This window comes from Eubalaena glacialis, chromosome 15, assembly GCF_028564815.1.
Source record: "Eubalaena glacialis isolate mEubGla1 chromosome 15, mEubGla1.1.hap2.+ XY, whole genome shotgun sequence".
Taxonomy (NCBI): Eukaryota; Metazoa; Chordata; class Mammalia; order Artiodactyla; family Balaenidae; genus Eubalaena; species Eubalaena glacialis.
Genome location: NC_083730.1, coordinates 10,469,254 through 10,483,610, shown reverse-complemented (window position 1 = coordinate 10,483,610; position 14,357 = coordinate 10,469,254).

Here is a 14,357-nt window from a genome sequence, read left to right as displayed (position 1 = left end):
ATATTCTTGCCTCCTTTATCAAAGCTAAGGTGACCATATGTGTGTGGGTTTATCTCTGGGCTTTCTATCCTATTCCATTGATCTATATTTCTGTTTTTGTGCCAGTACCATACTATATTGATTACTGTAGTTTTGTACTAGAGTCTGAAGTCAGGGAGTCTGATTCCTCCAGCTCCGTTTTTCTTAAGATTGCTTTGGGTATTTGGAGTCTTTTGTGTTTCCATACAAATAGAGAAATTTTTTGTTCTAGTTCTGTGAAAAATGCCAGTGGTAGTTTGAGAGGGATTGCACTGAATCTGTAGATTGCTTTGGGTAGTATAGTCATTTTCACAGTGTTGATTCTTCCAATCCAAGAACGTGGTATATCTCTCCATCTGTTTGTATCCTCTTTAATTTCTTTCATCAGTGTCATAGTTTTCTGCATACAGGTCTTTTGTCTCCTTAGGTAGGTTTATTCCGAGGTATTTTATCCTTTTTGTTGCAATAGTAAATTAGTACGGTTCCTTAATTTCTCTTTCAGATTTTTCATCATTAGTGTATAGGAATGAAGAGATTTCTGTGCATTAACTTTGTATCCTGCTACTTTATGAAATTCATTGATTAGCTCTAGCAATTTTCTGGTAGCATCTTTGGGATTCTTTGTGTACAGTATCATGTCATCTGCAAACAGTGACAGCATTACTTCTTCTTTTCTGATTTGGATTCTTTCATTTCTTGTTCTTCTCTGATTGCTGTGGCTAAAACTTCCAAAACTATGTTGAATAATAATGCTGAGAGTGGGCAACCTTGTCTTGTTCCTGATCTTAGTGGAAATGGTTTCAGTTTTTCACCATTGGGAACGATGTTGGCTGTGGGTTTGTCATATATGGCCTTCAATATGTTGAAGTAAGTTCCCTCTATGCCTACCTTCTGGAGTGTATTTATCTTAAATGGGTGTTGAAATTTGTTGAAAGATTTTTCTGCATCTATTGAAATGATCATATGGTTTTTCACCTTCAATTTGTTAATATGGTGTATCACATTGATTGATCTGTGTATATTGAAGAATCCTTGCCTTCCTGGGATAAACCCCACTTGATCATGGTGTATGATCCTTTTAATGTGCTGTTGGATTCTGTTTGCTAGCATTTTTTGAGGATTTTTGCATCTATGTTCATCATTGATATTGGCCTGTGGTTTTTTTTTTGTGACATCTTTGCCTGGTTTTGGTATCAGGGTGATGCTGATCTCGTAGAATGAGTTCGGGAGTGTTCCTCCCTCTACTATATTTTGGAAGAGTTTGAGAAGGATAGGTATTAGCTCTTCTCTAAATGTTTGATACAATTCGCCTCTGAAACCAGCTGGTCCTGGGCTTTTGTTTGTTGGAAAATTTTTAATCACGGTCTCAATTTCAGTGCTTGATTGGTCTGTTTTTATTTTCTATTTCTTCCTGGTTCAATCTCGGAAGGTTGTGCTTTTCTAAGAATTTGTCCATTTCTTCAAGATTGTCCATTTTATTGGCATAGAGTTGCTTGTAGTAATCTATCATGATCCGTTGTATTTCTGCAGTGTCAGTTGTTACTTCTTCTTTTTCGTTTCTAATTCTGTTGATTTGAGTCTTCTCCCTTTTTTTCTTGATGAGTCTGGCTAATGGTTTATCAATTTTGTTTATCTTCTCGAAGAACCAGCTTTATTTTATTGATCTTTGCTATCGTTTCCTTCATTTCTTTTTCATTTATTTCTTATCCGATCTTTATGATTTCTTTCCTTTTGCTAACTTTGGGGTTTTTCTGTTCTTCTTTCTCTAATTGCTTTAGGTGTAAGATTAGGTTGTTTATCTGAGAAGTTTCTTGTTTCTTGAGGTAGGATTGTATTGCTATAAACTTCCCTCTAAGAACTGCTTTTGCTGCATCCCATAGGTTTTGGGTCGTCGTGTTTTCATTGTCATTTGTTTCTGAGTATTTTTCTTTTTTTTTTTAATTTTATTTATTTATTTATTTTTGGCTCCGTTGGGTCTTCATTGCTGCGCGTGGGCTTTCTCTAGTTCTGGCGAGCGGGAGCTACTCTTTGTTGAGGTGCGCAGGCTTCTCACTGTGGTGGCTCCTCTTGTTGCGGAGCACAGGCTCTAGGGTGCGCGGGCTTCAGTAGTTGTGTCACGCGGGCTTCAGTAGTTGTGGCTCGTGGGCTCTAGAGTGCAGGCTCAGTAGTTGTGGCGCACGGGCTTAGTTGCTCCGCGGCATGTGGGATCTTCCTGGATCAGGACTCGAACCCGTGTCCCCTGCATTGGCAGGCAGATTCTTAACCATTGCGCCACCAGGGAAGCCCCTCTAAGTATTTTTTGATTTCCTCTTTGATTTCTTCAGTGATCTCTTGGTTATTAAGTAATGTATTGTTTAGCCTCCATGTGTTTGTATTTTTTACAGATTTTTTCTTGTAATTGGTATCTAGTCTCATAGCATTGTGGTCGGAAAAGATACTTGATACGATTTCAATTTTCTTAAATTTACCAACGCTTGATTTGTGACCCAAGATATGATCTATCCTGGAGAATGTTCCATGAGTACTTGAGAAGAAAGTGTATTCTGTTGTTTTTGGATGAAATGTCCTATAAATATCAATGAAGTCCATCTTGTTTAATGTATCATTTATAGCTGTGTTTTCTTATTTATTTTCATTTTGGATGATCTCTCCATTGGTGAAAGTGGGGTGTTAAAGTCCCCTTCTATGACTGTGTTACTGTTGATTTCCCCTTTTATGGCTGTTAGCATTTGCCTTATGTATTGAGGTGCTCCTTTGTTGGGTGCATAAATATTTACAATTGTTATATCTTCTTCTTGGATCGATCCCTTGATCATTATGTAGTGTCCTTCTTTGTCTCTTGTAATAGTCTTTAATTTAAAGTCTATTTTGTGTGATATGAGAATCGCCACTCCAGCTTTCTTTTGATTTCCGTTTGCATGGAATATCTTTTCCCATCCCCTCACTTTCAGTCCGTATGTGCCCCTAGGTCTGAAATGGGTCTCTTGTAGACAGCAAATATACGGGTCTTGTTTTTGTACCCATTCAGCCAGTCTATGTCTTTTGGTTGGAGCATTTAATCCATTTACATTTACATATAAATGTACATATACATTTATATATCGATATGTATATTCCTATTACCGTTTTCTTAATTGTTTTGGGTTTGTTATTGTAGGTCTTTTCCTTCTCTTGTGTTTCCTGCCCACAGAAGTTCCTTTAGCATTTGTTGTAAAGCTGGTTTGGTGGTGCTGAATCTCTTAGCTTTTGCTTGTCTGTAAGGTTTTAATTTCTCTGTCGAATCTGAGTGAGCTCCTTGCTGGGTAGAGTAATCTTGGTTGTAGGTTTTTCCCTTTCATCACTTTAAATATGTCCTGCCACACCCTTCTGGTTTGCAGAGTTTCTGCTGAGAAATCAGCTGTTAACCTTATGGGGTTTCTTTCTATGTTATTTGTTGCTTTTCCCTTGCTACTTTTAATATTTTTTCTTCGTATTTAAATGTTGATAGTTTGATTAATATGTGTCTTGGCCTGTTTCTCCTTGGATTTATCCTGTATGGGACTCTCTGCGCTTCCTGGACTTGATTGACTATTTCCTTTCCCATATTAGGGAAGTTTTCAACTATAATCTCTTCAAGTATTTTCTCAGTCCCTTTCTTTTTGTCTTCTTCTTCTGGGACCCCTATAATTTGAATGTTGGTGTGTTAAATGTTGTCCCAGAAGTCACTGAGGATGTCCTCAATTCTTTTCATTCTTTTTTCTTTATTCTGCTCTGCAATAGTTATTTCCACTATTTTATCTTCCAGGTCACTTTTCTGTTCTTCTGCCTCAGTTATTCTGCTATTGATTCCTTCTAGAGAATTTTTAGTTTCATTTATTGTGTTGTTCATCACTGTTTGTTTGCTCTTTACGTCTTCTAGGTCCCTGTTGAACGTTTCTTGTATTTTCTCCATTCTTGATTTTGGATCATCTTTACTATCAATACTCTGAATTCTTTTTCAGGTAGACTGCCCATTTCCTCTTCATTTGTTTAGTCTGGTGAGTTTTTACCTTGCTCCTTCATCTGCTCTGTGTTTCTCTGTCTTCTCATTTTTCTTAACTTATTGTGTTTGCGGTCTCCTTAGCGCAGGCTGCAGGTTCATAGTTCCTGTTGTTTTTGGTGTCTGCCCCCAGTGGCTAAGGTTAGTTTAGTGGGTTCTGTAGGCTTCCTGGTGGAGGGGAGTAGTGCCTGTGTTCTGGTGATTGAGGCTGGATCTTGTCTTTCTGGTGGGCAGGTCCACGTCCGGTGGTGTGTTTGGGGTTTCTGTGAACTTATTATGATTTTAGGCAGCCTCTCTGCTAATGGGTGGGGCTGTGTTCCTGTCTTGCTAGTTGTCTGGCATAGGGTGTCCAGCACTGTAGCTTGCTGGTCATTGAGTGCAGCGGGGTCTTAGCATTCAGATGGAGATCTCTGGGAGAGCTTTCGCTGTTTGATATTACGTGGAGCTGGGAGGTCTCTGGTGGACCAATGTCCTCAACCCGGCTCTCCCACCTCAGAGGCACAGCCCTGACACTCGGCTGGAGCACCAAGACACTGTCAGCCACATGGCTCAGAAGAAAAGGGAGAAAAAAATAAATAAAGGAAAAAGTAAAATAAAATAAAATAAAAAGTTATTAAAATAAAAAGTAAAAAATAATTACTAAAAATTAAAAAAAACATTAAAAAGTAATAACAAAAAAAAAAGAAGAGAGCAACCAAACCATAAACTAATCCACCACTGATAACAAGCGCTAAAAACTATACAAAAAACAAAAACAAAAAAAACGAACAGACAGAACCCTAGGACAAATGGTAAAAGCAAAGCTATTCAGGCAAAATCACACACAGACACATACACATACACACTCACAAAAAAAGAAAAAGGGAAAAAAATATACATATATATCATTGCTCCCAAAGAGCACCTTCTCAATTTGGGATGATTTGTTGTCTAGTCAGGTATTCCACAGATGCAGGGTACATCAAGCTGATTGTGGAGCTTTAATCCGCTGCTTCTGAGGCTGCTGGGAGAGATTTCCCTTTCTCTTCTTTGTTCGCACAGCTCCCGGTGTTCAGCTTTGGATTTGGACCCGCCTCTGCGTGTTGGTCGCCTGAGGGTGTCTGTTCTTCGCTCAGACATGACGGGGTTAAAGTAGCAGCTGATTCGGGGGCTCTGGCTCACTCAGGCCGGGGGGAGGGAGGGGTACGGATGCGGGGCAAGCCTGCGGCGGCAGACGCCAGCGTAACATTGCACCAGCCTGAGGTGCGCCATGTGTTCTCCCGGGGAAGTTGTCCCTGGATCACAGGACCCTGGTGGTGGCAGGCTGCACAGGCTTCCGGGAGGGGAGGTGTGGAGAGTGACCTGGGCTTGCACACAGGCTTCGTGGTGGTGGTAGCAGCAGCCTTAGCGTCTCATGCCCGTCTCTGGGGTCCACGCAGATAGCCACGGCTCGCATCCATCTCTGGAGCTCCTTTAAGCGGCGCTCTTAATCCCCTCTCCTTGCGCACCAGGAAACAAAGAGGTAAGAAAAAGTCTCTTGTGTCTTCGGCAGCTCCAGACTTTTTCCCAGACTCCCTCCTGTCTAGCTGTGGTGCACTAACCCCTTCAGGCTGTGTTCACGCAACCAACCCCAGTCCTCTCCCTGCGATCCGACCTCCAAAGCCCGAGCCTCAGCTTCCAGCCCCCGCCCACCCTAGCGGGGGAGAAGACAAGCCTCTTCGGCTGGTGAGTGCAGGTCAGCACCGATCCTCTGTGCGGGGATCTCTCCACTTTGCCCTCTGCACCCTTGTTGCTGTGCTCTCCTCCATGGTTCCAAAGCTTCCCTCCTGCCCACCCCCCATCTCTGCCAGTGAAGGGCCTTCCTAGTGTGTGGAAACCTTTCCTCCTTCACAGCTACCTGCCAGAAGTTCAGATCCCGTCGGTATTCTTTGTCTCTCTTTTTTCTTTTTTCCTTTGTCTTACCCAGGTACGTGGGAGTTTCTTGCCTTTTGGGAGGTCTGAGGTCTTCTGCCAGCATTCAGTAGGTGTTCTGCAGGAGTTGTTTCACAGGTAGATGTATTTCTGATGTATTTGTGGGGAGTAAGGTGATTTCCCCGTCTTACTCTTCTGCCATCTTGAAGGCCTCCCTCTTCTTGATCACTTTTATTCTATCACTTAAGATTCATTCCTCTTTTATGCTTATGTTTTATGTGTGACTCTGTCAAATACCACATCTCATAATTTACATCTTTCATTGGAAAAAGGATTTATTTATAAATAGAGTAACCAATTAATTTTTAACTTATCTCTGCAATATCTGTATACTCTTTTTACCTCCTACTTTTTGATGTTTCGATTTTGCCTTCCTTTCCTGTCTTTCATTAGAATGATAGAAGTTTTGGTTTTGTTTTGTATCCCTATTCCCTTTTTATCTCTGTCCCTGCTTTGGAAATATGTTATGACTAACAAAAATGGATATCTCCTGGCTAACAAAATTAAACAAAAGTAATGCCCTAAGCATTTCATTTAGTCCAGTCCTTTCAACATTTGGCCACAGTAAATATAAAAGTGTGCTTCTATTAGGACATTTCAGAATCTCAGATTTGTGCATTTTGTACAAAATCTGCATTCTAGAAAATGTATATTATTGTACTAAAAGTCTAGACATTTTATAACTAATGTTGAAAAGAATACTCATTACCACTATTTTTAGCTTTGTAAATAGAATTATTAAATAATTAAAATGTATATATTGCCAACTTATTTTTCCACATTGTAGAATTCTTCCAAAGCACTGTGGTGCAGGACTCTTTCTGTTGGTAAAACATACACTCTGATGCGAGTGATGAGGAAAGAGCAAGTCCTATACCAGAGAGGAACAGAAAATCTGTCAGAAATTGTTAAGGAAAAAAACAAACTCTTAGGCTCTAGAGTTGAATATTCAACCAAATTGTCATTCAAATGCAAAGGCATGTTAGAAATATTGTCTAGCAGAAAAGTCTCCAGAAATGCACGCCAAAGACAACCATATTGAAAACAGTTTGGGATGAAAACAGTTAAGGAAGAGAGTAAAGTCAGAGCATGCTGCAAGATGTGTATCAAATAAAGATGACAATAACTTGGTAAATGGCTTATTGTCTCTAAAAGAATACCTAAATTGGAAGAAGAAAAGGGGAAATACAGCCATAATGACCCAGAATTAAAGTCCATTTAACATTTAGATGGAGTATAAATAATGCTGGAATTGTAGTGTTGGAACAACAGGCCTGAGGACATGCTAAAATTATTTTCTTATTAGGACGGAGATATATCATTTAAAAATATAATTTAAAGAGTTTAGAAGACATTAAAAAATAAATCAAACTGCAATAGTAAGTTTAGTTGTCAAAAAAAGGTCCAAACTAGCAATAGTTTTGAAAATTTAAGTAAAATTCTAGCCTTATCAGTTAAAAGACAAAGATACCTCTTACAAATAGGATACAGTCCACTGCTCCTGCAGGAATAACTAGACAAAATGAGTAAGCAAAGAAATGTAAGAGAATTAAATTTCAAAGATAAGAGTCTTAAAGATAAGAGACTCTCTTAGGGGACCAGAGACAAATGTTTGCTTTCCATCCTGTAGCCCAATTGACGTATCTGGGCACAGGTGGACAGATGATTAAGTCTGTTACACATAGAGGCTTCTGATGAATTTGCAAGAAAACAGAGAACTTTTAATACTGTACTGTTTCTTCTTCTGTACTTCTGTAGAAGTCCCATCTGTTAGCTAGTGGGGTGCAACAGCATAGCACAGGGAGATCAGCTTGGTGCTTTTTGATGACCTAGAGACATGGGACAGGGAGGGTGGGAGGGAGACTCAAGAGGGAGGGGATATGGGAACATATGTATGCATATGACTGATTCACTTTATTGTACAACAGAAACTAACACAGTATTGTGAAGCAATTATACTCCAATAAAGATCCATTTAAAAAAAAAAGTTCCTTAAAGTGCTTTTGCAAATTGTAAGGCAGCATAGAAGGCTGGTGGCTGATCTGCAAAGAGATCTGTGTATTCTCATGGTGCTTAGTAGAAATATTGGAAGGAGAGACTTTAACAAGTGTTGTAGGAAGAGACAGATGAAACAAAAATGGAATTTTTTCTTACTTAAGCAAGTGTATGCTATGAACATTAGGCACAGTGAAGCAGGGGTTTGGGGAAGCATGGAGTTTGAGGATTTGAGGTTTTTTTGAGAATAGAATGTTTTACAGATTGATTGAACATTGGCAGTGAAAGATCACTAGATTGTGGAAGTTGCTGAATGGCTGAATTTCAAAGTTTAGACCTTGAAGTGAGTCTTGCTGACTTCACAAAAGCCTGACTGACTTTCAGACGGACAGGTCTGTCACTGGTAGGTGGGCTGTCATAATTAAGCTGTGTTTGTGAGAAAACTGTGCTATTGAGATGCTGATTTAATCAGTTAAATGAATTTCAAACTGGCATTTTGTTAATTGTTACCAAGACTACAGAAAAATCAGTCTTTTCTTAGGTGTGCAGAAACTTCTTTTTAAATCCTCTGGTCCAAAATCCTGCTTATGGGAGGAATCAGTAATACTTGGGACAAATCTTATACTCAAGACATAAAAAAACAGAGTTGAACTAAAACTAAACCTACAATCCAGCCTTGATCAGAGCTACTCCTAATTTAGTTAAAATGATGATTTTCCCCTTGATTTTGAAGCAAAAAATAAATGCCTTCACTAGAGAAAAAAATTATTTATGGAATAGCTAGATTGATAACAAATGAAATATAGATTTAAGATATAAAATATCATTAAGGATAGTGTCACTAGAAACTGTACCACTAGTAGACAATTTATTGATAGAATTAGTAAAATTTATAATTTGTGTGTAATTTATACTTTTTTGATTATTGGTGATCAAAAATACAGAGAATCAAGGAGGATAAATGATGTATTGATATGAAAGACATAGTTAAAACTATTAACCTAAAGAAATTATCCAGAAATCTCCATTCATCAAATTGAGAATACACATTTTTAAAGTATACAAAGTTGAAAAATAAAATATAAATTTAAAAAAATCTCATTTGTATAAAATAAAGTTTAAACTGCATTATAAAAGCAACTGAATGATAATGAAAATATTATATATAAAACTTATGAAATACAGCAAAATCAGTACTTCAAGAGCAATTCTAGCTTTAAATTAGTATATTAGAAAAAAGATGCTTACAAGTAATGAATTAAGTGCTCCTGTTTTCAGGTTAGAAAATGTACAATAGAGAAATCCCATATAAGCTAAGAAAAGAGATAATTAATTTGAAGGCAGAAGTTAATGAGATTAAAAAACCAAATAGTGGGCTTCCCTGGTGGCGCAGTGGTTGAGAGTCCGCCTGCCGATGCAGGGGACACGGGTTCGAGCCCTGGTCTGGGAGGATCCCACATGCCGCGGAGCAACTAAGCCCGTGAGCCACAATTACTGAGCCTGCGCGTCTGGAGCCTGTGCTCCTCAACAAGAGAGGCTGCGATAGTGAGAGGCCCACGCACCGCGATGAAGAGTGGCCCCCCCTTGCCGCAACTAGAGAAAGCCCTCGCACAGAAAGGAAGACCCAACACAGTCATAAATAAAAAAAAAAAAAAAAAAAAAAAAAATAGTGGAGACTATCAGCAAAACCAAATATTGATTCTTTGAAAATATTAACAAAAGAGGTAAATATTTGGAAAGATTCTTTGATGAAGAATCACGAGACAAGAAAAGAAACAAATAAGCAATGTATGAATGAAAATGAGAACATAAAGACATAAAACAGAGGATACAACATTAAGACAATACTATGAGTAGCTACACCAATGAATTGAAAACTGAAACCTAACCAACAAAACACTACAAGAACATGTATTTTTTTCAAAATAACTGACTCCAGAAAATATTTTAAAATTCAATAGTACTGTAACTATTAAGGAAATTGAAGTAGTGGTTAAATATCATATCTCCCAAATTTAAAAAGCCCACATAATTTTACAGGCTAGTTCTATAAAATTTAAGGGATGTACTGCTCTCTGTTTTCTACTGTTTTTGACAATAAAGAAGAAATATTTCATTCTATCAGATCAGCATAATTATAGCAGTAAAAGCAGGAAATTATACTTTTAAAACAAAAAGGGAAATTTTAGGGCTATTATATTCATGGATATAGATGCAAAATCCTAAACAAAATATTAGCAAATCAAATCTAATAGTGTATATAAGAGGTAATGTATCAAAATAATATTTATGCCAAGGATATAAGAATTGATTAATATTTTAAATAAATAAATTGAATTAATAATCTTACCAAAGGGAATTGTATGTGTTTGTCATGGACCCAACAGGAAACAGATCACATACAAATTTCTAAAATTTGAAGAGAGTTTACATAAAAAGAAGTAGCTACAAAAGTGAGTAGGCTGTAAGGAAATAAGAAAAGATAGAATAGGAACTCAGAGCTAACATAGCTGGATACACTTTACAATTGTATCAAAGCATATCAATATCTGAGAATAAATATAAATAAATAAAACTAAAGATTTTCTATTATAGCTCTTGAAGAAGAGATTAAAAACCTGAGTTTTTCCAAGGTACTTGATAAAATTATTTAAAATTTTATGTGCAATAACAAAGAGCCATTGAGGGCTAAAACTCTTCTAATGAAAATAGCTAGAGGTCTGGGGGTGAGGGAGGTTGCCTTGAAAGATATTTAGGAATTATGTATCAGGAGTTATAAAAACATGTGGGATTATCCCAGGACAATGAACAAAGAATGGTCATAAATCTGTGTGTTATGAGAATGTTCACAAAGGACATCAACTGTATAGATTAATCTAAATAAGTAGATCAATTTGGTTTGTGAATGTCAGTCAGCTTTTGCTGGCTATTGAGTGAAGTTCAATGGCTAATGGAGAAAAAAGCTAATAGCTTTTTTTGCTGCAGGATGGAAGTTCTGCATGGGCTTAAGAAAATGGACTTTGAACCTTTTTGAGCCTGATCTGGCCATGACACCTGCTGAGCTCCAGCTTGACAGCAGTGATAAGAAATGCTGAGCTCTCCAGATGGCAGGAGCAGTGATTTTCTTCTTCACTGGAATAAGCGCTTAAGCGTTAATACTAATTTGCTTCTGCCAGTGCCACCTGTAAACATATATTAGTCATGTTTACTATATTCCACACACCACTGCTTCTAACTAAGAACTATTTTCACAGCAAAAGAAGTGAGGAATGAATGACCCTACACTCATGGGATTCACTGATCTTACTATGCATTCTATCACCCTGCAGTATCTGTCCTGATAAAAGGCAGGATGGCTTATTCAAAATCCAATTATGGCACTTGCTATGTGACAACACCTTGTAGAGCTGGGGTGCTTTTCTGTGTGTTGCAATATATACTCAGAACAGGTGATCTGTATATGGCTAGAATCTGTGTGTGGGAAGCAATTGATTGACATGAGTGGGGTTTCTTTTTGGCTATTTCCCCTCATATACTTATAAAAATGTGGCTTTGCTGGCTCAAATATATTACTGCCCAAAGAACCACCATATATATATGTGGTGTATACAGTGAACTTCCAGTGAGTTGGAAGTGGAGATAGTCACCATGTTAATGTGGGCTCTTTGTGCCAATGAGACAGTAGAGAACGTCTTACTCACTGGATTGATAAATCCAGTTTATTTTGGGAAAATAGAGGACTACTACACCATAAGAGCAGGGAGGACTACATCTGAAATCAGAGAATTACCTGGGTGTCTCTACGTACTACCGTGTTCAATGGTAAAAGTAAATATAAGTCTACAGCAACTCAGTTCAGACAGGGCACACTAACTGCACAGATACTTCATGTATAAAATAATGAGTCATATGTCCAGGTAAATAACCAAAACAAGTTGTAATACTGGGTAAGGGCAAAGAGAGCATGGCATGATTTTTGGAGAAGCAAGTCATAAATACCAAATACTGTAGCCACAGAAATGAGAAATGAGAAGTTTTGCATATATGCCATGTTTAGATGTATATAATAATATATATCAACTGTATTTTTCTGTTTTCTATACTAGCTTATCTAAAGCAAGTTGTATTAAAAATGGTAATAAATTGGATTTCCCTGGTGACGCAGTGGTTGGGAATCTGCCTGACAATGCAGGGGACACAGGTTCGAGCCCTGGTCCGGGAAGATCCCACATGCCACGGAGCAACTAAGCCCGTGTGCCACACTTACTGAGCCCGTGTGCCACAACTACTGAAGCCCGCACGCGTAGAGCCCATGCTCCACAACAAGAGAAGCCACCACAATGAGAAGCACGGTGCACCGCAACAAAGAGTAGAGCCCCCTGCTCACCACAACTAGAGAAAGCCCGCGTGCAACAACGAAGACCCAATGCAGCCAAAAATAAATAAATTTATTTTTTAAAAAAATTATTAAAAAGGCAATAAGTTATACAATTTATAATTAAATATAAATATAATTAAATATAAATTAAATGATATAAATTTTGTATTTATCAATAATTTCAGGATATAAAAGGGGAGTTGTGATTGAGCTTTTAAATGTGAATAACACCTACAGAATTATACAACTAAATGTGATTTTGTCTCTTGTTTGGGAGGAGAACAAGAGCAAGTCTTTAGTTATATGTACATTTCATTGTTAGGTTGAGGCATAATGTTATTGCTGTTGTTCAGGTGATGAAATATAGGTAATAGGTACATTTACAAAGTAGTAGACTTGTTAGATAGTCAACTCGGAGAAAGCACCCCCAAGTTTAATGTTTCTTCTGAGCTGAAGAGAAAGACTTAGGAACTACTTTTCCTTGAATCAATCAATTATGGAAACAATTCTGTATTTTTAATAATACATAACTCTCTTCACTAACTTACAAATATATTTCCATTATAGGGGTAAATCAACTGTGGAAAAATTCTCCCCCTTACTTCCTAAAAAAAAGTAAAATTTAGCAAATGATCAAGATAGTGTCAACTTGGTTAACTCTTCGAAGGATGTTTTAGGAGAATCAAAATCATGCAGATTCAGTAATAAAAGTACACGCATTTTCTGGCTTCACTCGAAATACTCAACTGAAATTATTTCTTTTGTAGATAATGTAGCTGAAAAATTAAGGACCGTAAATCAGCTAATCCCATATCCACTGTATAGAAATCATCTTGTCAGATCAAAATACTAAGCAGAGCTCACTGAAGTGAGCTTTCCTCATTAATCTAAGTGAAAGTGGTGTAGGTGGTTTAGAGCTGAAGAACTGACAGAATATTTCAGCTGTGTTAGAAACACAGTGTGATACCACTGCCTATCTGAAGGGAAAGATACTTGAAGCAGATGGTACTAGGGCTCACAGTTAACTCCCATCATCTTTTTTTTTTTTTTTTAATTTTATTTATTTATTTATTTTTGGCTGTGTTGGGTCCTCGTTTCTGTGCGAGGGCTTTCTCTAGTTGCGGCAAGCGGGGACCACTCTTCATCGCAGTGCGCGGGCCTCTCACTATCGCGGCCTCTCTTATTGCGGAGCGCAGGCTCCAGACGCGCAGGCTCAGTAGTTGTGGCTCACGGGCTTAGCTGCTCCGCGGCATGTGGGATCTTCCCAGACCAGGGCTTGAACCCGTATCCCCTGCATTAGCAGGCAGATTCTCAACCACTGTGCCACCAGGGAAGCCCAACTCCCATCATCTTTTTATTAGTGTGTGTGTGTGTGTGTGTGTGTGTGTGTGCACCATGTAAATTCCTGAGCTTAATAGTAATAAATCATGAGGTATGCTGTTTTTCCTTCTTAGAATTCCAGGACAATTTAGACCACTTGGCAAAAATTTGCCCAAGTGAGGTATAGCACTTGGATTGCTGAGGCTGGTTTAAATTTATTTTGATTAAGAGCAATAACTTTGTCTTTAAATTAAAATCTTGCATACTAACAAATCTTCCTAGACTTAAATACTTACTTGTGATGTGGAAATTAGAAAACAAAAAATTCTGCAATTATTCTTTATTTCTAGTTATACAGTAATGTTAGTTCATTCTGTTTATAAAAATAATGCAAGTTTCTCTTGATCACGTAAGATCTTGATTTTCTTATATTTGAATTGCCTAGTCTTAAGAGATCAATCTGCACCAAGAAACAGGTTAATCTTTTTCACCCCAATTCCTAATATATCCTTCAAACTTCCCACAAAGTGAAATTAATGACATGCAAATCTACTTAGAACTTTTCAATGACTTGTAAGATTGAGTGTAATCTCCATACTTGTCAAACAACTCTTCAGATATGACTCAACTTCATTCCCTACTTTGTTTCCTACCATTTCCCAATTCTCTTGGATTTTG